The sequence below is a fragment of the Nerophis ophidion genome, linkage group LG26 (genome assembly GCF_033978795.1).
Source record: "Nerophis ophidion isolate RoL-2023_Sa linkage group LG26, RoL_Noph_v1.0, whole genome shotgun sequence".
NCBI lineage: Eukaryota > Metazoa > Chordata > Actinopteri > Syngnathiformes > Syngnathidae > Nerophis > Nerophis ophidion.
In genome coordinates, this window is record NC_084636.1 from 15,206,056 (window position 1) to 15,230,665 (window position 24,610).

The 24,610-nt window shown below is 42.6% G+C and overlaps 1 protein-coding gene across 2 annotated transcripts in view; it reads right to left on the bottom strand.

Annotated features, from left to right (window-relative positions):
• The window catches only part of sbno2b (strawberry notch homolog 2b), a 202,296-nt gene extending 186,692 nt beyond the window's left edge, over positions 1-15,604 (bottom strand). For both annotated transcript variants that reach the window (XM_061888715.1, XM_061888714.1), the window contains exon 1: positions 15,437-15,604. The gene's annotated coding sequence lies outside the window, so the exon portion shown is untranslated. The remainder of the gene's footprint in view (positions 1-15,436) is intronic.
• Between the last annotated feature and the right edge of the window lie 9,006 nt (positions 15,605-24,610).

Consider the following 24,610-nt stretch of genomic DNA (forward strand, 5'->3'; position numbering starts at 1 on the left):
TAATCGGATCCTTGGATATGTCAATAATTCATAATAACATTGATTTTGATTCAATATTTTGTTTTGAGCAACAACAATTTGAAAGAAAAAAAACAGCTTTGTTTTATTAGTCGACGTTGCAACTTTTTCTAAATTACATTTAGCCTTTAAGCTTTTTTATTTCACTTTTGTTTATGTTTTTGTTTATTTAAATATGATTTTTAGAATGTGCCGTTGGCCTTTAAAACATTAGCTGTGGGCCGCAAACGGCTTCTGGGGCATACTTTTGAGACCACTGCTATAGATAATGAAAATAAAATCTGATAAATCTATGGGTAAAAAGCAGAGCCTGGCGACTCATGCACGTTTATCATAACTCTCTTGCTCTCTCTGTCTCTGCCCCTCCCTCAAGATGTTGCTGCATGTACACTTTTTTTGGTTTTTAACCCTTTCTTAACCCTGAATGTACATTGAAAATACACGCAACCCTAACTTAAAATGCTGGATATTTGAGTCATTTAAGAAACTCCACCCGGACAGCCCTGCAAAAGAGGACATATCCGGTGAAAAGAGGAGGTATGGTCAGTCTATCGTAGCCCGGTCGCTGCTAGCATGCCGTGTGTTGTGCCTCGGTGTGCACTGTTTACACAACGTGCGGTACGCTACTTAATATGTCCATGTGGAAACTTGTTCGGTACGTGGACCCCGACTTAAACAAGTTGAAAAACATATTCGGGTGTTACCATTTAGTGGTCAATTGTACGGAATATGTACTGAACTGTGCAGTCTACGAATAAAAGTTTCAATCAATCAATCAAAAACCTCCGAACCGATTCGAAACCCCCGTAACGAAACGGTTCAATACAAATACACATACCGTTACACCCTTAACAGTTAGTGAATAACGCGCACATTTGTAGTTGTTTCCCCATATTTCTACACAATAACTCAGATATGGTAACACTAGTGAGCAGTAGAGAATATAATGTGTTTTTTAGTGGATTAGCCAGTATTTTGAGAAACAGATGTTGCTACAAAAGGAATGTGGCAGGAAATAAGACAGAGGCAATTGACCAAGTCACTGGGGTTAACAGCATCCATCCATCCATCCATTTTCTACCGCTTATTCCCCTTTGGGGTCACGGGGGGCGCTGGCGCCTATCTCAGCTACAATCGGGCAGAAGGCGGGGTACACCCTGGACAAGTCGCCACCTCATCGCAATTGATGAATAACTTAAAAACAGCACACTAGTCTTGTCTCAAACTACTGCACTTAGGCTTGACTTCATGAGTAAAGCTTGGTAACATCTACCAAGGCAATCAACTTGATTTGTTGGAAAAAAAGAACAACATGCAACACAAGTCCTTACTTTGTATATTGTGCTCTTAAAAAAACAGCAGGCCAGGTTAAGGGCATTTATTTAAAATACAGTACCATTAAAAGATGAATGTTTGTTTTAACATCAACAAAAGAGGAGAAATATAACCTTAGAGGAAAATCTAATTTAAAACATTTGTATGCTCGTACAACACTTAAAACATTTAGCATATCTGTATGTGGAATTAAATTACGGAACGGATTAACCAAATAAATCAAACAAAGCACCAATATAATTCAGTTTACGAGACTGTTCAAACTCCAAGTGTTCACAAAGTACACAGAACAAGAATCATGATGAACATCTTGAACCCTTGTTTTTTACTTTTTTATTGAGACAAAGATTATTCATCAGGGTTCGTTGTCACCACCTGCTGCCATCTTGTGGTGAGTCTACTCAGTTTCCCTTGTTGGTGCAGCAGACTTGTCTCTGACGTTTGGTCTTCCTTAGAGTTCCTGTGTTTCCTGTGGGCGGAGCTGCAAGACTGCACAGCTGGATCTAATTTCACCTGCACTATATAAGCAGCACCAGGCCAACTGGTTGGTACTTGGCTATTCCACTCCATGACGGTGTTTGATGATTCCTCCTAGTGTCTTTGTATTTTAGCCTCAGACCTGCTTGTCCATTCCCTGTGCCATCCAGCTGGTATGTCTATCGTAGTTTGCACGTCTTGCAATTTCGACCCTAGTTTTAGTTTAGTTTGTAGTTTAGCCTTTGTTCTTTTATCACGGTGCCTTTTTGTGTTCCTCTTTTTCCGCACCGTCGCCTTTTGTTGCATTCTAGTTTTTTGAGCATTTTTGTAAAGACTCTTATTTGTGAAGTATAGACTATTTACTCTCAAATTAATCTGCATCCTTGGGTCCCTTTGTTCCATTGCTAAACGAACTGTGACAGAATAGCCAAGTCAATATGGAACCCGCAGATGATCAGGTTCAGCTGGCCCTCAGGGCTCATGGCCAGCGCATAAGTGACCATGAACAAGCTTTTGGTAAACCTGACCACACTTGAGATGCATACTAGCATGTTTGTGCCTCGCCCGCTCCCAGACGCTGAGGCTGCTCAACCAGCTGCTCCTTCTTACCCCACGTCCTCGACATCGGGTTTTCTTGCCCGGGAGCCCAGCATTCCACACCCACCCAGGTATGAGGGGGACTTTGGACAATGCAGACTATTTTTGTATCAATGCTCTCTAGTTTTTGCACAGCAGCCTCACACATATGCTACAGACTCTGCCCGAGTGGCATATATTTTAAGTTTACTGGCTGGAAGAGCAGCGAGCTGGGCTATGGAGGTGTGTGAGAGTAAACCCGGACTTCGTTCCAGCTTACCCCTATTTTCAGCTGAATTACGCAGCGTGTTTGATCACCCCGTGAGGGAACGAGAGGCAGGCAGCCGCCTCCTCGGTAGCGGACCACTCCATATCCTGGCGGCGGAGAGTGGCTGGGGGGAGAGAGCCTTACGAGGAATATTCCTGGCTAGCCTTAGCTCCCAGATCCAAGACGAGCTGGCTGCCCGAGACGAGACCCAGACCCTCGGAGCTCATATCGCTCGCCATCCGATTGGACAACCGCCTACGAGAGCGTCACGCCCAGAGGAAGGTGGATCCCCCGACCACATGAGGGCAGTCATCTACCTGGTCCACACGGTCAACACCCAAGCCTCAAGATTTGTCGTTTCCACCTTCCGACTGCAGTGCCCCGGAGGACGGGCTAGAAGGGGCCATTCCCATGCAGCTGGGTGGCAGTCGTCTACAGAGAGGAGCCGGCGGCTGAGATTGCGGTTGTGCCTGTACTGCGGAGCTGCAGACCACATCGTTGTTCGCTGTCCTGCGCGGCCTACTGGGGGCCGTTCCACGTCCAACCAAGACCGTCCGCAGGGAAGATTCTCTACTTCGCCGCCTGCTCCTGTGGTGACGTCTGCTTCCTCAATGGTGGGAAGACTTCAAGTCGAAGGTACTCTGTCATGGGTGGGGGGTTCTTGTCCTATTAAGGCACTTATTGACTCAGGGGCTGATGAAAATATCATTGACAGTGGCCTTGTTGAATCTTTAAAGATTCCTACTATGAGTATTGATCGTATTAAGAATGTTAGCTCACTTGACGGGCGCCACCTGGCTAATATTACTCATCAGACACAGACTACATCCCTCCTTATTTCTGGTAATCACCGTGAGGAGGTTAAATTGTTAATAAAGCCTTCTCGTTCGACGCCCCTAGTTCTTGGACTTCCATGGTTGCGACGTCAGTCCAAGCATAGATTGGACTACTTGTATGATTACCAATTGGAGCATTTTTTGCGCTCCGCTCCGTCTCCGGCTAACCTTGCTACTCTTCCGCCCCCTGATCTCGCATTGATTCCTGAGGAATATCATTCCCTTAGTGAGGTTTTTTGTAAAGACCGGGCTACGCCGCTACCCCCCACCGCCCGTATGACTGTGCCATTGACCTCCTTCCTGAGTCGTCACTACCTTCTTCGCGGCTATATAATATTTCGCGTCCCGAACAACAGGCTATGGAGGAATACATCTCCTCTTCTCTCACCGCCGGACACATTCGTCCCTCTTCTGCTCCTGTGGCGGCGGGGTTTTTCTTTGTTCAAAAAAAGGATGGTGGGTTACAACCCTGTATAGACTATCGTGCTTTAAACAAAATTACCATCAAGAATAAATACCCTCTTCCACTGTTGGAGTCTTCGTTTTCTCCTTTGCACGGGGCGGTAGTATTTACTAAATTGGATCTACGCAATGCATATCACCTTGTGCGTATTCGTGAGGGTGATGAATGGAAGACTGCTTTTAACACCCCTATTGGCCATTTTGAGTATTGCGTCATGCCGTTCGGCCTCACTAATGCCCCTGGGGTTTTCCAGTGTTTAATTAATGATGTCCTCCGTGACATGATAGGCCGTTTCGTGGTAGTCTACTTGGATGATATACTTATTTTTTCATGCTCCATCGAATTACATCATCAGCATGTCCGTTTGGTTTTGCAGAGACTTTTAGAGAACCGATTATTCGTCAAACCCCAAAAGTGCACCTTTCATTCTACCACAGTGTCGTTTTTGGGGTTGATTGTGGAGAGGGGGCAGGTTAAGCCAGACCCAGCTAAGATCCAAGCGGTTGTAGACTGGCCTACGCCGTCCTCCAGGAAGCTGTAACAAAGGTTTCTGGGGTTTGCTAATTTTTACCGACGTTTTATTAGAGACTTCAGCAAAATAGCCCAACCTTTAAATAGATTAACGTCCTCTAAGGTTCTTTGTGTGGTCTGCGGAGGCGGACCAGGCTTTTCGACGCCTTAAATGTCTCTTTACCTCAACTCCTGTTAGTTCACGCTAATTCTGATCTCCCATTTTTTGTTGAGGTGGACGCATCTGACACTGGGGTAGGGGCTGTTTTGTCCCAGCGCTTCAGTTCTGATCAGAAATTGCACCCCTGCGCCTTCTTCTCCAAACGCCTTTCGCCTGCTGAGAAGAACTATGACATCGGGAACCGAGAGCTTCTTGCAGTGGTCCTCGCCCTTCAAGAATGGAGGCACTGGCTTGAGGGTACCAAACACCCCTTTACCATCCATACTGATCATCGAAACCTAGCCTACCTCCGCTCTGCTCAACGCCTCAATCCCCATCAGGCTCGGTGGTCCCTGTTCTTTACAAGGTTTGATTTTTGTATCACCTTTCGCCCGGGCTCTCTCAATGGAAAACCTGACGCTTTGTCGAGGATGTTCTCTCCGCCTACAGAAGACACTCCCACAGAGACTATCCTTCCTCAGTCTTTGATCCTGGGCGCAATGCAGTGGGAGGTGGAGAGACGGGTGTTGGAGGCTAACAGGGACTCCCCATCCCCTGCTGGATGTCCTCCTGGTCGCCTTTTCGTACCAAGAATCCTCCGTCCAGAGGTCTATTCGTGGGCTCACACAACCAAGATTGCTTTCCACCCAGGTGCGAGACGCACTGAGTTCCTGCTCACTCAGCGGTTCCGTTGGCCTACCATTCGCACAGACACTAAGGAATTTGTGGCGGCATGCCCCGTCTGTGCCAGAAGCAAGTCTTCCCATCAAGCTCCTGCTGGGTTGCTGCAGCCTCTTCCCATCCCCTCTCGCCCATGGTCGCACATTGCTTTGGACTTTGTCACAGGTCTACCCATCTCTAGGGGGTTTTCTGTAATCATCACAACAGTAGACAGATTCTCTAAGTTCACGCACTTTGTCCCCCTTCGCAGACTTCCCTCATCCCTGGAAACCGCCAAGATTCTGGTCACCCATGTGGTCCGACTTCATGGGATCCCCTCAGATGTGGTGTCAGACAGAGGGCCTCAATTTTCATCCGCGACATGGAGATCCTTTTGCAACTTGTTAAGGGCCACTGTCAGCATGTCATCAGGGTACCACCCACAATCTAATGGACAGTCGGAAAGAGCCAACCAGGACTTAGGGGCAGCCCTGAGATGTGTCTGTCACCAGCATGCATTACTGTGGTCCACCTATCTCCCATGGGTGGAGTATGCCCGTAACACACTCATATGTTCATCCACTGGGCTGTCTCCTTTATGTGGTGCATGGTTTTCAACCCCCATCTTCTCCTCTCAGGAGGTCGAGTCAACTGTCCCCTCCGTAGCTGCCTTCCTGCGACGTGTGCACCGTGTGTGGCGTAATGCTCGTGCCGCTTTGTCTCGCACGGCCAGTCGGAACCAGATCATAGCTAATCGCCATCGCAGACCATCTCCCGACTACAAACCTGGCCAGAGGGTATGGTTATCGTCTAAAGACATTACACTACCAGGAGAATCGAAAAAACTGGCACCAAGATTCATCGGTCCATACGAGGTGGAGCGGATGATAACTCCCGTCACAGCTCGACTCAAGGTACCAAAATCCTTCAAGTCATATCCTGTCTTCCACGTTTCCCGCCTCAAGCCCGTCGAGTCCAGCAACCTTAGTCCTCCACCTGTCTCCCCCTGCTCCACAGCAGATTGAGGGTCATCCAGCCTTCACGGTCAACACTATTCTGGACGCCAGGAGGCGAGGCAGGGGGGTGCAATTTCTGATCAACTGGGAGGGTTACCCCCAGAGGATCGGTCCTGGATTTCACGTTCCCTTATCATTGACAAATCCCTAATTTCTGATTTCTATCATAGATTTCCCGGTAAACCAGGAGGTCCGCCAGGTGGCGTCCGTTGATTAGGGGGGGAATACTGTCACCACCTGCTGCCATCTTGTGGTTAGTCTACTCAGTTTCCCTTGTTGGTGCAGCAGACTTGTCTCTGACGTTTGGTCTTCCTTAGAGTTCCTGTGTTTCTTGTGGGCGGAGCTGCAAGACGTACACAGCTGGATCTAATTTCACCCGCACTATATAAGCAGCACCAGGCCAACTGGATGGTACTTGGCTATTCCACTCCGTGACGGTGTTTGATGATTCCTCCTAGTGTCTTTGTATTTTAGCCTCAGACCTGCTTGACCATTCCCTGAGCCATCCAGTTGGTATGTCTATCGTAGTTTGCACGTCTTGCAATTTCGACCCTAGTTTTAGTTTAGTTTGTAGTTTAGCCTTTGTTCTTTTATCACGGTGCCTTTTTGTGTTCCTCTTTTTCCGCACAGTCGCCTTTTGTTGCATTCTAGTTTTTTGAGCATTTTTGTATTGACTCTTAATTGTGAAGTAAAGACTATTTACTCTCAAATTCATCTGCATCCTTTGGTCCCTTTGTTCCATTGCTAAACGAACTGTGACATTCGTACTCCTTTTCCATTGCCAAATTCAAGCACTTTTTAAGGACTTTCAAGACCAATTTCCCAGTTTTTCCAGTACCCTTCAAAAGGCGAAAACCAGTGTAGATCAACCCATAGCCTTGTTGTTTGAGGTCATCAAATGCTGTCTGTAGGAAATATACGGAAAATCTGCTAAAGCCTAACATTCAACCAGCAGTTATCATTAACTGAATGGGGCATAGAAAATGAAGCAGTGTTTTAGTAGACTATTGTTTGAAAACATGTCTCCATTGGTGTTCTTTTTCCAGATTTTTTTGTTATTTTTCTTACTTACAGCATTCAATGACATTGAACGGGACTTATTGATTCACACCGTACTTGTGCTTGTAAACTGCATAATGTGACATAAATACACTCACCCTCGAAATGTCAATTTCACTCATTTATCAACAAAACTGTTCCACAACAATACAAACCCCATTTCCATATGAGTTGGGAAATTGTGTTAGATGTAAATTTAAACGGAATACGATGATTTGCAAATCCTTTTCAACCCATATTCAGTTGAATGCACTACAAAGACAACATATTTGATGTTCAAACTCATAAACTTTATTTTTTTTTTTTTGTAAATAATTAACTTAGAATTTCATGGGTGCAACGCGTGCCAAAGTAGTTGGGAAAGGGCATGTTCACCACTGTGTTACATCACCTTTTCTTTTAAGAACACTCAAACGTTTGGGAACTGAGGAAACTATTTGTTGAAGCTTTGAAAGTGGAATTCTTTCCCATTTTTGTTTCATGTAGAGCTTCAGTTGTTCAACAGTCCGGGGTCTCCGCTGTCGTATTTTACGCTTCATAATGCGCCACACATTTTTGATGGGAGACAGGTCTGGACTGCAGGCGGGCCAGGAAAGTATGTGCACTCTTTTTTTACGAAGCCAAGCTGCTGTAACACTTGTCTTGCTGAAATAAGCAGGGGCGTCCATGATAACGTTGCTTGGATGACAACATATGTTGCTCCAAAACCTGTATGGACCTTTCAGCATTAATGGTGCCTTCACAGATGTGTAAGTTACCCATGCCTTGGGCACTAATACACCCCCATACCATCACAGATGCTGGCTTTTGAACTTTGCGCCTATAACAATCCGAATGGTTATTTTACTCTTTGTTCTGGAGAACACCACGTCCTCTGTTTCCAAATATAATGTGAAACGTGGACTCGTCAGACCACATAACACCTTTCCACTTTGTATCAGTCCATCTTAGGTGAGCTCGGGCCCAGCCAAGCCGTGGGCGTTTCAGGATATTGTTGATAAATGGGTTTGGCTTTGCATAGTAGAGTTTTAATTTGCACTTACAGATGTAGCGACCAACTGTAGTTACTGACAGTGGTTTTATGAAGTGTTCCTGAGCCCATGTGATGATATCCTTTACACACTGAGGTCGGTTTTTGATGCAATAGCAGTACCGCCTGAGGGATCAAAAGTCCTTAATATCATCGCTTATGTGCAGTGATTTCTCCAGATTCTCTGAACTTTTTGATGATTTTACGGACCGTAGATGGTAAAATCCCTAAATCCCTTGCAATAGCTCATTGAGAAATGTTTTAAATCTGTTCGACAATTTGCTTACAAATTGGTGACCCTCGCGCCATCCGTGTTTGTGAATTACTTAGCATTTCATGGAAGCTGCTTTAATACCACATCATGGCACCCACCTGTTCCCAATTAGCCTGCACACCTGTGGGATGTTCCAAATAAGTTTTTCATGAGCATTCCTCAACTTTATTAGTTTTTATTGCCACCTTTTCCAACTTATGTGTCACGTGTTGCTAGCATCAAATTCTAAAGTTAAAGATTATTTGCAAAAAAAAAAATGTTTCAGTTTGAATAAAAAAGGTTGTCTTTGTAGCATATTCAACTGAATATGGGTTGAAAATGATTTGCAAATCATTGTATTCCGTTTATATTTACATCTAACACAATTTCCCAACTCATATGGAAACGGGGTTTGTATAACCTAGGTTAAGACCGATTTTTTTAATTTTATTTTAATCTTCTATTTTTTTTCTCCACCCCCCCCGTTTACCTGTATGTCATCTTTTTTGTAAGGGGCGCTGGAAGCCGGCAGACCCGTCAGCGATCCTGTTCTGTCCCCCTGTAATGTTTGTCTGATCTTGAATGGGATTGTGCTGAAAATTTTAATTTTCCTGAAGGAACTCTCCTGACGGAATAAATAAAGTACTATCTATCTATCTAAGGGTAATAAATTAAAGGACAATATTGTGTTTGTTCCACAACACCTCTGTCACCTTTCATTAAGCATACAGTATTTATCCTTATAACTGTGGCTATGATAACAAATTGATTTTTAGTTGAGGTTATCATTGACAAACGCTTGCTTTCTTCGTTTCATAGCTTGTAATAACTGTCCGTAATTACCATGTAATCTAGCGCTGATCTCACAGTTAAGGTCTAGCATGTACCGAAAGGTTAGAAAACATAACCTTAGATAACGTTGGTTTAACTTGTAGGGCTAGTAATCTCTGTGGCTTATCTGTCGTATGACTCGAGAGAGCCGACTCTCCCATTGCGAAGAGCTGGATTTCCTTTTTACATACTTTGCCGCAGGCTACACATGGATTTGGTCCACGTTTTATCCAAAGTTCGTATTTGTCATTTTCCACCCAATGTTCATTAAAACGACAACCTCCGGCATGATGATACCATGCACCACTGTCCTCTTGGGGGCGACACATACTTGCCAACCTTGAGACCTCTGAATTTGGGATATGGGGGATTGAGTATATATATATATATATATATATATATATATATATATATAAAAATCCATTCATGAATGAGTATATCCATTCATCCACCGTGTTCAATGGAGAAGTCGGATCTACAAAATTTGCAGGCAGCATACCCCTTCCCCTTCAAGCTGTCCTGGATGAACTGAAATTACTTTTTCGCATCATTTTGGAACATGTAAGCGTACTTCTTCTTACTCGTCGTCGCCATGTCTCTTCTTCGTTCTTATGCTTCGTCTGTTATGTTTTTGGACATTACTACTTGCCGTAGTTTTGAATCAATGCATGATGGGAATCCAGATGTTGTGTGTCAGTGTATTAACGTGCCGGCTGGAATAAACACAAGTTGAGAAATAGCTCCTTGCCTGCCTACTTTATAGGTTATAAATAATAGGTGAGAGAGGGCTTTAAGGCACGCCCCCAATATTGTTGACCGGATAGATAATCGGGAGAATGGTTGCCCTGGGAGATTTTCGGGAGGGGCACTGAAATGTGTGAGTCTCCTGGGAAAATCGGGAGGGTTGGCAAGTATGGGGCGACATAGAGCCGTATATACGGCTCTGGCATGACAACAACCTAATGTAAGGGCTCGTGCAAAGACAACAGATCAAGCATGTAACTTTAATTTTTAAGGAAACTTATTTTATTTATTTTTGTTACCAGATCCGCACCTTCTTTCTTTCACACGGCTACGTTAGCAGCTAAGGTAGCCCAGTATGCTAACTCTCTGCTCTGCGAGGGTGGACACGTATGTGACGTATGACGTGACAGTATGTGACGTACGTAAGAATGTGCGCCTGCTTGTCAGTGAGAAGGAAAGGAGGAAAGAGTGAGAAGAGCCTGAAGTGTACGCCCTCAGCTAAAAGCAACTGCGTGAGAACGTATACTTGAATATTACGATATAGTTATTTTCTATATCGCACAGAGACAAACCCGCGATATATCGTATATATCGATATATCGCCCAGCCCTACACTGAATACAACTGTGTGCATTTTTAAGTACGACCAACATTTTTAGAGTATAATAACGCTCATATTTCTTTTTAATAACATTGTTAGTCTGAAGCTAACGAATAATAAATCAAATATTTCTTACAATTATTACAACTTCTTGAACAGGTGCGGTAGAAAAAGGATGGATGGATTAAAATGCATGACAATGTTTTATATTTTGAACGTTATTTTTGACACCAGCGGAATATTTCATTACTTATCCTGTTAACAAATGTCAGCTAAGATTTATTTAAAGGCCAGACGCAGTCATCAAAAGAGCCACATCTGGCTCGAGAGCCATAGGTTCCCTCCCCCTGGGTTACTGCATCTGCCTCACAATACAAAGGTCCTGAGTAGTCCTGGGTTCAATACCGGTCTTGGGATCTTTCTATGTGGAGTTTGCATGTTCTCCCCCTGACTGCGTGGGTTCCCTCCCACCTCCAAAAACATGCACTCATAGGTTGATTGGCAACACTAAATTGGCCCTAGTGTGTGAATGTGAGTGTTAACGTTGTCTGTCTATCTGTGTTGGCCCTGCGATGAGGTGTCGACTTGTCCAGGGTGTACCTCACCTTCCGCCCGATAGTAGCTGAGATAGGCACCAGCGCCCCCCGCGACGCCAAAGGGAATAAGCGGTAGAAATGGATGGATGGATGGATTAAAATGCATGAGAATGTTTTATATTTTGAACATTTTTGACACCAGCGGAATCATTCATTACTTATCGTGATAAGAAATGTCAACTAAGATTTATTTAAAGGCCAGACGCAGTCATCAAAAGAGCCACATCTGGCTCGAGAGCCATAGGTTCCCTACCCCTGGTTTAGTGCAACTGCTTCACAATGTTGGAAGCATTTCACCAATCTCGGGCACTTTGCAAATAATACGTAATTTCCTTTGTGCGCAAGTAATTTGCATATCGCGAGACGAGATTTTGTTTGAAAATGGCGCGACCGTGCAAATAGATGGTTTGAGGACGGCTGAACAAGAATTTGCAGGATTCTGCACAGAAAACTACATCGAACAGAAGAAGAACAGCAAAACAGTCTCCCAACACTGTGTAGATGGCATCAAGTGTTAGGGTTAGGGTTAGTAGCCAGAACTTCCAACACAATCAATATATAGCTGGAAGCAATTTCCAAAATTGCCAAAAAGATTGCGCATTGTACAAATTTGCAAAATGCGGGTGCGCATTTTGCAAATTGCTCCCATTGGTATCGTGCTTACAACAATAAGAAGGGCCTGAGTAGTCCTGGGTTCAATCCCGGGCTCGGGATCTTTCTGTGTGGAGTTTGCATGTTCTCCCCGTGACTGCGTGGGTTCCCTCCGGGTTTTAGTGTTGTGTTGTTTGTGAACGATTCGTTCAAACAAACAAATCTTTTGAGTGAACGTACTGAACCGAATCACTTCATGAACTGATTCGTTCCTTTTTCAGTTCAGTTGAGCTCCGCCGCGATCATGCCGGTATGAGTGGAACTGGCGCATTCTGTGATTCACTGAACCCTCGACGCCGGCGTCATCATGGGGGCGGGACTGAGCGAACGATTCGTTCTCCGCGGATTAACGACATGAATCAACGCTCTCGTGATATTTTGATATTTTCTTTGTTATATTTTTAAACCGTAGGCTACGAAACATTTAGTTTTTATATTGGCATTTCTGTCCCTTAATTTATTTGTTTGATTTTGAAGGTATTTATTTTAAGTTTACATTTTCTTTGCTACAGAACATTTAGTTTTTATGTTGGCATTTGTTAAGGGTTTCTTAATTTAATATTTGTTTTTGCACTAAACAAACGAGTCCTATTTATTTAACTGTTGATTGCAAGTATTTCGGTAGGCTATTACTATTTTTTTTATTTCCCACTTTTATTTATCCCGTCACGGGGATATATATATATATATATATATATATATATATATATATATATATATATATATATATATATATATATCCATATATATATATATATATATATATATATATATATATATATCCATATATATATATATATATATATATATATATATATCCATATATATATATATCCATATATATATATATATATCCATATATATATATATATATATATATATATATATATATATATATATATATATATATATATATATATATATATATATATATATATATATATATATATATATATATATATATATATTTCATGCCATTGGCATCCGTTCTCCATTCATTCTTACGGCTAATGTTGACTCAAGCCACATGAAAACAAACACACACACGCGCCCCGTCCCCATTATCTCAACACATAATATTTGTATTGCGTATTTAAATTGATACTTCCATTTTTATATTTTTAAATGTAAGCTACAGAAATTTTTGTTTTTATGTTGGCATTTCTGGCACTTGGTTTAATATTTGTTTTGTTTTATTTAAGGTAGCCTATTTATTTTGTCTTTGTTTGCACATTTAAGTTGATATTTTCTATGTTATTTTTTTAAACGTAGGCTACAGAACATTTTGTTTTTATGTTAGCATTTCTGGCTCTTGATTTATTTGTTTTATTTTGAAGGTATTTATTTATTTATTCACGTCTGACGCCCTCTGGTCCACAGAACTGTAGCTGAGTGATTCAGGCTCGCTTTACGAACCTACAAGAACTGACTGGTTGTCGCTGAGTGAATCACGTGAATCACGCTCACGCTGCACTCATTCAGATTCAGGACTCGCGATTCGCGAACCTACTGACACAGAGAACTGACTGTGTCGCGGGGGACGTCACATTGAGGCTCTCGTTCAGTCACTGTGCGCGTCGTTCATTGGGTGGTGAGGGCTTGGTCGTTCACGAACTGACACACACAGAGATCAGCCGCTGGGGAAGCTGTTACTGACCTACTCATGATTCACCGACCTGCACATATTTTTTGGGGGGGGATTCGGTGAACACATTTTTTGAACGAATCATTTTAAGGAACGGATTGTAGTGATTCAATGCAGTCAAAAGAACTGCCGATCCCATCACTACCGGGTACTTCGGCTTCCTACCACCTCCAAAAACATGAACCTGGGGATAGGTTGATTGGCAACACTAAATTGGCCCTAGTGTGTGAATGTGAGTGTGAATGTTGTCTATCTGTGTAGGCCCTGCGATGAGGTGTCGAATTGTCCGTGGTGTACCCCGCCTTCCGCCCGGTTGTAGCAACCCCAAAGGGAATATGCGGTAGAAAATGGATGGATGGACTAAAATGCATGAGAATGTTTTATATTTTGAACTTTATTTTTGACACCAGCGGAGTTATTCATTACTTATCGTGTTAAGAAACGTCAGCTAAGATTTATTTAAAGGCCAGACGCAGTCATCAAAAGAGCCACATCTAGCTCGAGAGCCATAGGTTCACTACCCCTGGTTTAGTGCAACTGCCTCACAATACGAAGGTCCTGAGTAGTCCTGGGTTCAATCCCGGGCTCGGGATCTTTCTGTGTGGAGTTTGCATGTTCTCCCCGTGACTGCGGGGTTCCCTCCGGGTACTCCGGCTTCCTCCCGCCTCCAAAAACATGCACCTGGGGATAGGTTGATTGGCAACACTAATTTTGCCGTAGTGGGGCGATGAGGTGGCGACTTGTCCAGGGTGTACTACGCCTTCCCCCTGATTGCAGCTGAGATAAGCTCCAGCAACCCCAAAAGGGACAAGCGGTTGAAACTGGATGGATGCATGGACAAGGAAAGGATAAAATTGCTATGGTGTGAAAAGGGGTAGGCTCAAATAAGCTCTTCTTCTTCCTACTCCTTTTCGGGCGTGCTGTAATGAAACTACTGGAATTGTGTGACGCATTACATTGCATCGTATGCATGTTCCACATAAACTGGAACTGAACTGAAAACTGAACATTTCCGCCGTGGAATAAAATAAAAACGAAGCCAGCTTGCAAGAAGAAGTGAACCACATTTGTTTGCACACCGCACAAAGAAAGGCAGCCTTACAGTGTCCGCTCGCCGTGCGACGAAACAACAACATTCACGCCACGTTTTGAAGCCAGCTCACTCAATCGGCTGTGGGATTTAAATTCCCACTCCCCGGCCATTAAACAATGTAGAAAACACGGCCTTTTAAGAACAGGAACGCGAATGATTAAATATGCTAGCTCGGTTAGCATAGCTTGTAGCAGTTTGGGGTATGTTCGTTTTGTCCACTCCGGGCTTTCGCTTCGGATAACGATAGACTCCCATTATATGTGCCTGTAAATCGACGGAGGAATTATAACCATAATATGTTTGTTTCGTCTAATTATCCGGGTTGTGTGCGGCTGTTACGACGTACCCAGCGGCGCTAGCTTATTACACGGACGCTAGCTGGCTGGTTTGCGGCAATAAAGATGTGGATATATCGTAATAACAATAACTACACGGATAAGACTTGTTTGTGTTTATATTTCTAACACCCACGGCGTAAAGAAGACAGCAGCGGTGCGGCTCGGTGTGCAAAACACGCGCTCCTAGGAGAGGCTGCCCAGGACGCATCCTAATACACGGCGAAAGCGCTGATGTGTCGCCTGCCTTTTTCAACAATATTCGCCGATTTAACTCACCTTTTCTCGGCTTCGCCTGGTCCCAGTCCCGACTCCGAACACCGCGGTAGACGTCGAACCTCGACTCGCGTCAAATCGACGGCAATGCGGGATTTTATCCAACTTATTCCCTGCTAGTTGTTTCCTCTACTTCCTTATTTTAGAAGGTGCCATTTTGAATGAATATTTCGCTGCTGTCGTCACGAACTCGAGCAGGGAACAGAGAGGGAGGAAATTCAACTCAAATAAAAATAATATTTTTTTATTTTTTATTATTATATTAACTGAATTAACATTGAAGACACGCAAAAATAAATAATGAAACGTCGAATAATATTGATGCGTTTGCGAAATAGATTCAACCCATCCATCCATTTTCCCACCGCTTTTTTAAAACTTTATTATTAGTAGATTACAGTACAGTACATATTCCGTACAATTGACCATTAAATGGTAACACCCCAATAAGGTTTTCAACTTGTTTAAGTCGGGGTCCACGTTAAGAATAGAATAGAATAGAATATAAATTACCTTATTGATTCCTGGGGGAAATTCAGCACCACAGTTCGCTCACAATGAACACTAATAATAATATTGTAATGATTAATCAATTAATGGTACAAATATACCATCAATCCATCCATCCATTTTGTACCGCTTATTTCCTTTGGGGTCGCGGGGGGCTACAATCGAGCGGAAGGCGGTGTACACCCTGGACAAGTCGCCACCTCATCGCAGGGCCAACACAGATAGACAGACAACATTCACGCTCACATTCGCACACTAGGGCCAATTTAGTGTTGCCAATCAACCTATCCCCAGGTGCATGTCTTTGGAAGTGGGAGGAAGCCGGAGTACCCGGAGGGAACCCACGCAGTCACGGGGAGAACATGTACACTCCACACAGAAAGATCCCGAGCCCGGGATTGAACCCTGACTACTCAGGACCTTCGTATTGTGAGGCAGACGCACTAACCCCTCTGCCAAATATACCGTATTTCCTTGAATTGCCGCCGGGGCTCTAATTAATTTAAAACGTCTTCTCACTCCTGCATTTACCAAAGGCATGCGGTAAAAGTAAGCATGCGCTAATTATTTTAAAACCTCTTCTCATTCCGGCACTTACAAAAGGTATGCAGTACAAATTTGAGTGTGATGTAAGCTTGGACCTTAAATCCTACTGAATAGCTCTTAATCTTCTTCCCTTTAATTACCGGTATTGAAATCAGCCTCCTCCATTTTGAAAATGATGACAGGGGAATGGTCACTCGTGACGTCACGAATTTGACCAGGCGGTAATACTAAGCATGCGCTAACTATTTTGGGAAGCGAGTTTGACCCGGCAGTAATTCAAGACAGGCGCATACTATATGCCCTGCGGCAACTCAGGGAAATACGGTATATACACTTTCAGCTAGGGCTGGGCGATATGGCCTTTTTTCGATATCTCGATCTTTTCAGGCCATATCGCGATACACGATATATATCTCGATATTTTGCCTTAGCCTTGAATGAACACGATGCATATAATCACAGCAGTATGATGATTCTATGTGTTTATAAAACACTCTTCTTCATACTGCATTAATATATGCTCATTTTAAACTTTAATGCAGAGAAGGAAATCACAACTAAGTCAATTGACCAAAACTGTATTTATTAAACGGTTATTAAGCAGTGGCACAAATGTTAATGTAATTTCCAAAATATAAAGTGCAAGCTTGTCAGAGACATTTTAAGTGTCAAATAAAATTGAGCTCAATCAATCAATCAATCAATCAATCAATGTTTACTTATATAGCCCTAAATCACTAATGTCTCAAAGGGCTGCACAAACCACTACGACATCCTCGGTAGGCCCACATAAGGGCAAGGAAAACTCACACCCAGTGGGACGTCGATGACAATGATGACTATGAGAACCTTGGAGAGGAGGAAAGCAATGGATGTCGAGCGGGTCTAACATGATACTGTGAAAGTTCAATCCATAATGGATCCAACACAGTCGCGAGAGTCCAGTCCAAAGCGGATCCAACACAGCAGCGAGAGTCCCGTTCACAGCGGAGCCAGCAGGAAACCATCCCAAGCGGAGGCGGATCAGCAGCGCAGAGATGTCCCCAGCCGATACACAGGCAAGCAGTACATGGCCACCGGATTGGACCGGACCCCCTCCACAAAGGGGAGTGGGACATAGAAGAAAAAAAAAAGAAACGGCAGATCAACTGGTCTAAAAAGGGAGTCTATTTAAAGGCTAGAGTATACAAATGAGTTTTAAGGTGAGACTTAAATGCTTCTACTGAGGTGGCATCTCGAACTGTTACCGGGAGGGCATTCCAGAGTACTGGAGCCCGAACGGAAAACGCTCTATAGCCCGCAGACTTTTTTTGGGCTTTGGGAATCACTAATAAGCCGGAGTCCTTTGAACGCAGATTTCTTGCCGGGACATATGGTACAATGCAATCGGCAAGATAGGATGGAGCTAGACCGTGTAGTATTTTATACGTAAGTAGTAAAACCTTAAAGTCACATCTTAAGTGCACAGGAAGCCAGTGCAGGTGAGCCAGTACAGGCGTAATGTGATCAAACTTTCTTGTTCTTGTCAAAAGTCTAGCAGCCGCATTTTGTACCAACTGTAATCTTTTAATGCTAGACATGGGGAGACCCGAAAATAATACGTTACAGTAGTCGAGGCGAGACGTAACAAACGCATGGATAATGATCTCAGCGTCTTTAGTGGACAGAATGGAGCGAATTTTAGCGATATTACGGAGATGAAAGAAGGCCGTTTTAGTAACGCTTTTAATGTGTGCCTCAAAGGAGAGAGTAGGGTCGAAGATAATACCCAGATTCTTTACCGTGTCGCCTTGTTTAATTGTTTGGTTGTCAAATGTTAGAGTTGTATTATTAAATAGAGTTCGGTGTCTAGCAGGACCAATAATCAGCATTTCCGTTTTTTTGGCGTTGACTTGCAAAAAGTTAGCGGACATCCATTGTTTAATTTCATTAAGACACACCTCCAGCTGACTACAATCCGGCGTGTTGGTCAGCTTTAGGGGCATGTAGAGTTGGGTGTCATCAGCATAACAGTGAAAGCTAAAACCGTATTTGCGTATGATGTCACCTAGCAGCATCTAGCTTCATAATAGGAAATCAAATAGTGTTCGTCCTTTGCTATGTGGTAAGTTACTACGGATGTTGTTGACTATTTTTTTTATACGGTGTTGATCTGGAAATGTTTGCCTTGGCATTTTGATGGCTTGGGCGTATGGCACCGAATGGAGATGTTGACATGTGGAGTTTCAAGCACTCTTCATTCTCTAGCGAGTGACTTTTCAAATGATGCTACATATTAGCAGTAATGCTACTTTTTGTAGCAACGCTTTTGCCCCACACTTGACAGATTACGCTTGTCTGTTCAACATATTCCCGCTTGAAGCTAAACCACCGCCAGACGATGGACCCCCTGCTGTTTTTAATGAGAATTTTTCTTCTTCCTTCATTTGCACCTTCTCTCTCTCGTATCACCACTCGAATGGCTCCGCTAGCATCACAGCTAACGTTACCCATGCTGCTACCTCTCTGCTCCGTGAGGGCGTATACGTATGTGACGTATGACGAGACGTGCATAGGAAGGTGCGTTTACTGTCTGTGAGAATGACAGACAGGAAAGAGCAAGAAGAGCCTGTAATGTAATACCCGCAGCTAAAAGCAACTGCGTGAGAACGTATACTCGAATATCACGATATAGTCATTTTCTATATCGCACAGAGACAAACCCGCGATGTATAGTGTATATCGATATATCACTCAGCCCTACAATCAGCGTAATACAGTCATCACACAAGTTAATCATTAGGGTATATACATTGAATTATTTACAATCAGGTGGTGGGTAGTGGGGGGGGGGGGGGGGGGTTTGGTTGATATCAGCACTTCAGTCATCAACAATTATATCATCTAAAAATTGGACATTGAAACAGTGTAGGTCTGACTTGGTAGGATATGTACAGCAAGTAGTGGACATAGAGAAATCAGAAAGCAAAGAACAAGTATATACATTTGATTATTTACAATCCGGGGAGGATGGATGTGGATGGGGGAGGGTGTTAGTCTAGGGTTGAAGTTGCTTGGAGGTGTTCTTTTAGTGCGGTTTTAAAGGAGGCTAGAGATGCACTTTCTTTTACACCTGTTGGGAGTGCATTCCACATTGATGTGGCATAGAAGGAGACTGGGTAAAGACCTTTGTTAGATCGGAATCTGGGTTTAACGTGGTTTGTGGGGCTCCTTCTGGTGTTGTGGTTATGGTGGTCCTTTACATTATAGAAGTAGTTTGACATGTACTTCGGTACCAGGGAGGTGTATGGGATTTTATAGACTAGGCTCAGTGCAAGTTGTTTTACTCTGTCCTCCACCCTGAACCAGCCCACTTTGGAGAAGTGGGTAGGAGTGAGGTGTGATCTGGGGTGGAGGTCTAGAAGTAACCTGAACTAGATTGTTCTGGGATGTTTGGAGTCTAGATTTGAGGGTTTTGGAGGTGCTGGGGTACCAGGAGGCGCATACGTAATCGATAAAGGGTTGAATGAGAGTTCCCGCTAGAATCTTCATGGTACTTTTGTTGACCAGAGAGGAGATTCTGTAGAGAAATCTTGTTTGTTGGTTGACCTTTTTGATTACCTTGGTTGCCATTTTATCACAGGAAAGATGAGCCTCCAGAATGGAACTTAAGAAGGTGACCTCATCTTTCCTGGTGAGAACAATGTCACCCACTTTAATAGTGAAGTCACTGACTTTTTTTGAAGTTGATATGGGACCCAAATAGGATGGATTCCATTTTTCCTAAGTGTATGGATAGCTTGTTGTCAGCGAGCCAGGTGCAAATTCTACAGAGTTCGGCACTGAGGATTCTTTCCACCTGTGACTTGTCCTTGCCGGATACCAGCAGGGCAGAGTCATCCACAAACCGGAACAATTCACAGTCGCACGCTGACGACATGTTGTTTACGTATATTAGGAACAGTAAAGGCCCTGATATACTTCCTTGGGGGACTCCACAGCTTACTGGAAGTGGGGGGGGGGAGGAACTGTGCCGTTCACCTCTACCACCTGTTTCCTCCCCTCCCAAGTAAGATTGCATCCAGCTCAATGAGGTTTTATCGAATCCGATTGTCCCATACCTGCATATATCTTCCTAAATAATTCATTGATTTCAAATTGAGAATCTGAAGCTATTCATACCAGTACTGTAATTAAAAAATATAAGAGTGAATGTTTTTTGTCTATCTGTGTTGGCCCTGTGATGAGGTGGCTACTTTTTTTGAGACTTGATTGAAACTATTATTAGTATATTGCACAGTACAGTACATATTCCGTACAATTGACCACTACATGGTAACTCCCGAATAAGTTTTTCAACTTCTTTATGTCGGGGTTCACGTAGATCCCGACTTGTTACCATGTAGTGGTCAATTGTACGGAATATGTACTGTACTGTGCAATCTACTAATAAAAGTCTCAGTCAATCAATCAATTCATGGTAACTTGTCCTTTGTGCATTAACGCACAGCATAAAACATTTGGTGGGCAAAATGAGACAAAGAAAGTCTGGCATAAAACACGTCTTTTTGTGGCAGCATCGGAGAAAGTTGTACATGTAAACACACTATGATGAGTTCAAGGCTCGATGAAATAAGTACGACAACGGCTTCCTCCCACCTCCAAAAACATGCACCTTGAGATAGGTTGATTGGCAAACACTAAATTGGCTCTAGTGTGTGTCATGAGACATGCAAATATAAATTAAATACACAGAAGACATAAGTAAAGAAAATGAAATGAGCTCAAATATACCTACAAACGAGGCACAATGATGCAATATGTACATACAGCTAGCCTAAATAGCATTTTAGCCATGTTATCAACTAAGCCTGATTAGCACTCTATGCAATCAAAATACATCAACAAAGCTCAACTTTGTGCATTCACGCACAGCATAAAACATTTGGTGGGCAAAATGAGACAAAGAAAGCGTGGCATAAAACACGTCTTTCTGTGGCAGCATCGGAGAAAGTTGTACATGTAAACACACTATGATGAGTTTAAGGCTCGCTGAAATTAGTAGGACAACGGCGTCCTCCCACCTCCAAAAAACATGAACTTGGGGATAGGTTGATTGGCAAACACTAAATTGGCCCTACTGTGTGAATGTGAGTGTGGATGTTGTCAGTCTCTGTGTTGGCCCTGTGATTAGGTGGCGATTTGTCCAGGGTGCACCCGCCTTCCGCCCGAATGCAGCTGAGATAGGCTCCAGCACCCCCTACGACCCCAAAAGGGACAAGCGGTAGAAAATGGATGGATGGAAGTGTGTAGTATCCCAAAGGTTACTATTATATAGTAGCCAGGGCTGTCCAAACCTTTTCCACTGAGGGCCCACTGAGAAATGAAAGGATGTGAGGGCCATTTTGATATACCGTATTTCCTTCAATTGCCGCAGGGCATATAGTATGTGCCTGCCTTGAATTACTGCCGGGTCAAACTCGCTTCCCAAAATAGTTATCGCATGCTGAGTATTACCGCCTGGTCAAACTCGTGACATTACGAGTGACACTTCCCCTGTCATCATTTTCAAATTGGAGGAGACTGATTTCAATACGGGTAATTTGAAATCGCAAAAAGGGAAGAAGATTAATAGCTATTCAGTAGGATATAAGGTCCAAGCTTACATCACACTCAAATTTTTACTGCATACCTTTGGTAAGTGCCGGAGTGAGAAGAGTTTTTAAAATAATTAGCGCATGCTTACTTTTACCGCATGCCTTTGGTAAGCACAGGAGTGAGAAGAGGTTTTAAATTAATTAGCGCCCTGGCGGCAATTCAAGGAAATACGGTATTTCATTTTCAGAGCTAATACAGTATATGTAATTGTTTTTTTTTGTCCTGTCCAGCTTTTCAGGCTAATCATATTGTTGATGTAGATGCTCATATGGACTTTATCAATCAATCAATCAATCAATCAATATGGACACTTATGGTTAGAGCAGTGGTTCTTAACCTTGTTGGAGGTACCGAACTCCACCAGTTTCATATGCGCATTCATCAAACCCTTGTTTAGTGAAAAATAATGTTTTTTGTTTTTTTTTCCAAATTCAAGACAATGTTATATGTTTTTGGTAACACTTTACTATGGGAACATAATCTAAGTAACAAAGACTTAATTTAGAGTTATTTGGACACTAGGGGAAAATATTCTAAGTAACTAAGTCTTAATTTAGAGTTATTTGGACACTAGGGGAACATATTCTAAGTAACTAAGTTTTAATTCAGAGTTATTTGGACCCTAGGGGAACATATTCTAAGTAACTAAGACGTAATTTAGAGTTATTTGGACACTAGGGGAACATATTCTAAGTAACTAAGACTTAATTTAGAGTTATTTGGACACTAGGGGAACATACTCTAAGTAACACAGACTTAATCTAGAGTTATTTGGACACTAGGGGAACATATTCTAAGTAACTAAGACTTAATTTAGAGTTATTTGGACACTAGGGGAACATATTCTAAGTAACTAAGACTTAATTTAGAGTTATTTGGACACTAGGGGAACATATTCTAAGTAACTAAGACTTAATTCAGAGTTATTTGGACACTAGGGGAACATATTCTAAGTAACTAAGACTTAATTTAGAGTTATTTGGACACTAGGGGAACATACTCTAAGTAACACAGACTTAATTTTGAGTTATTTGGACACTAGGGGAACATATTCTAAGTAACTAAGACTTAATTTAGAGTTATTTGGACACTAGGGGAACATATTCTAAGTAACTAAGACTTAATTTAGAGTTATTTGGACACTAGGGGAACATATTCTAAGTAACTAAGTTTTAATTCAGAGTTATTTGGACCCTAGGGGAACATATTCTAAGTAACTAAGACGTAATTTAGAGTTATTTGGACACTAGGGGAACATATTCTAAGTAACTAAGACTTAATTTAGAGTTATTTGGACACTAGGGGAACATACTCTAAGTAACACAGACTTAATCTAGAGTTATTTGGACACTAGGGGAACATATTCTAAGTAACTAAGACTTAATTTAGAGTTATTTGGACACTAGGGGAACATATTCTAAGTAACTAAGACTTAATTTAGAGTTATTTGGACACTAGGGGAACATATTCTAAGTAACTAAGACTTAATTTAGAGTTATTTGGACACTAGGGGAACATATTCTAAGTAACGAAGACTTAATTTAGAGTTATTTGGACACTAGGGGAACATATTCTAAGTAACTAAGACTTAATTTAGAGTTATTTGGACACTAGGGGAACATATTCTAAGTAACTAAGACTTAATTTAGAGTTATTTGGACATTAGGGGAACATATTCTAAGTAACTAAGACTTAATTTAGAGTTATTTGGACATTAGGGGAACATATTCTAAGTAAGTAAGACTTAATTTAGAGTTATTTGGACACTAGGGGAACATATTCTAAGTAATTAAGACTTAATTTAGAGTTGTTTGGTTAGGGTCAGGGTTAGAGGGTTAGGGTTATAATAAGGCCATGCTGTATAAGGCATTAATAAGTACTTAATAATGACTAGTTTAGAGCCATTATGTTACTAATAAGCATGTTAATAAGCAATTAATTAATGGTGAATATGTTCCCCATACTAAAGTGTTACAATGTTTTTTTTTACTGGTGCACAAAATGAACCGTGCATGAACATTTGTTCAGACAACAAAACCAACACAGTGCATAAACTCGCAACAATTTACACACCTGCAAATCTTTCAGCTGTTGCCGCATCCGGAATACGCCGATAGGGAGAAGTTTGTATTCACACGATAAGTCAGGTGTGTTTTGACCTCCGTTGAACCCCTGAGGCCGACTCACCGAACCCCTAGGGTTCGATCGAACCCAGGTTAAGAACCACTGGGTTAGAGATCGGTATGTCGTGAGTTCAAACCCCAGCCGAGTCATACCAAAAGCTATAAAAAGGGGACCCATTACCTCCCTGCTTGGCACTCAGCATTAAGGGTTGGAATTGAGGGTTAAATCACCAAAATGATTCCCGGGCGCGGCCACTGCTGCTGCCCACTGTTCCCCTCAACTCCCAGGGGGTGATGAAGGGTGATGGGTCAAATGCAGAGAATAATTTCGCCACATCTAGTGTGTGTGTGACAATCATTG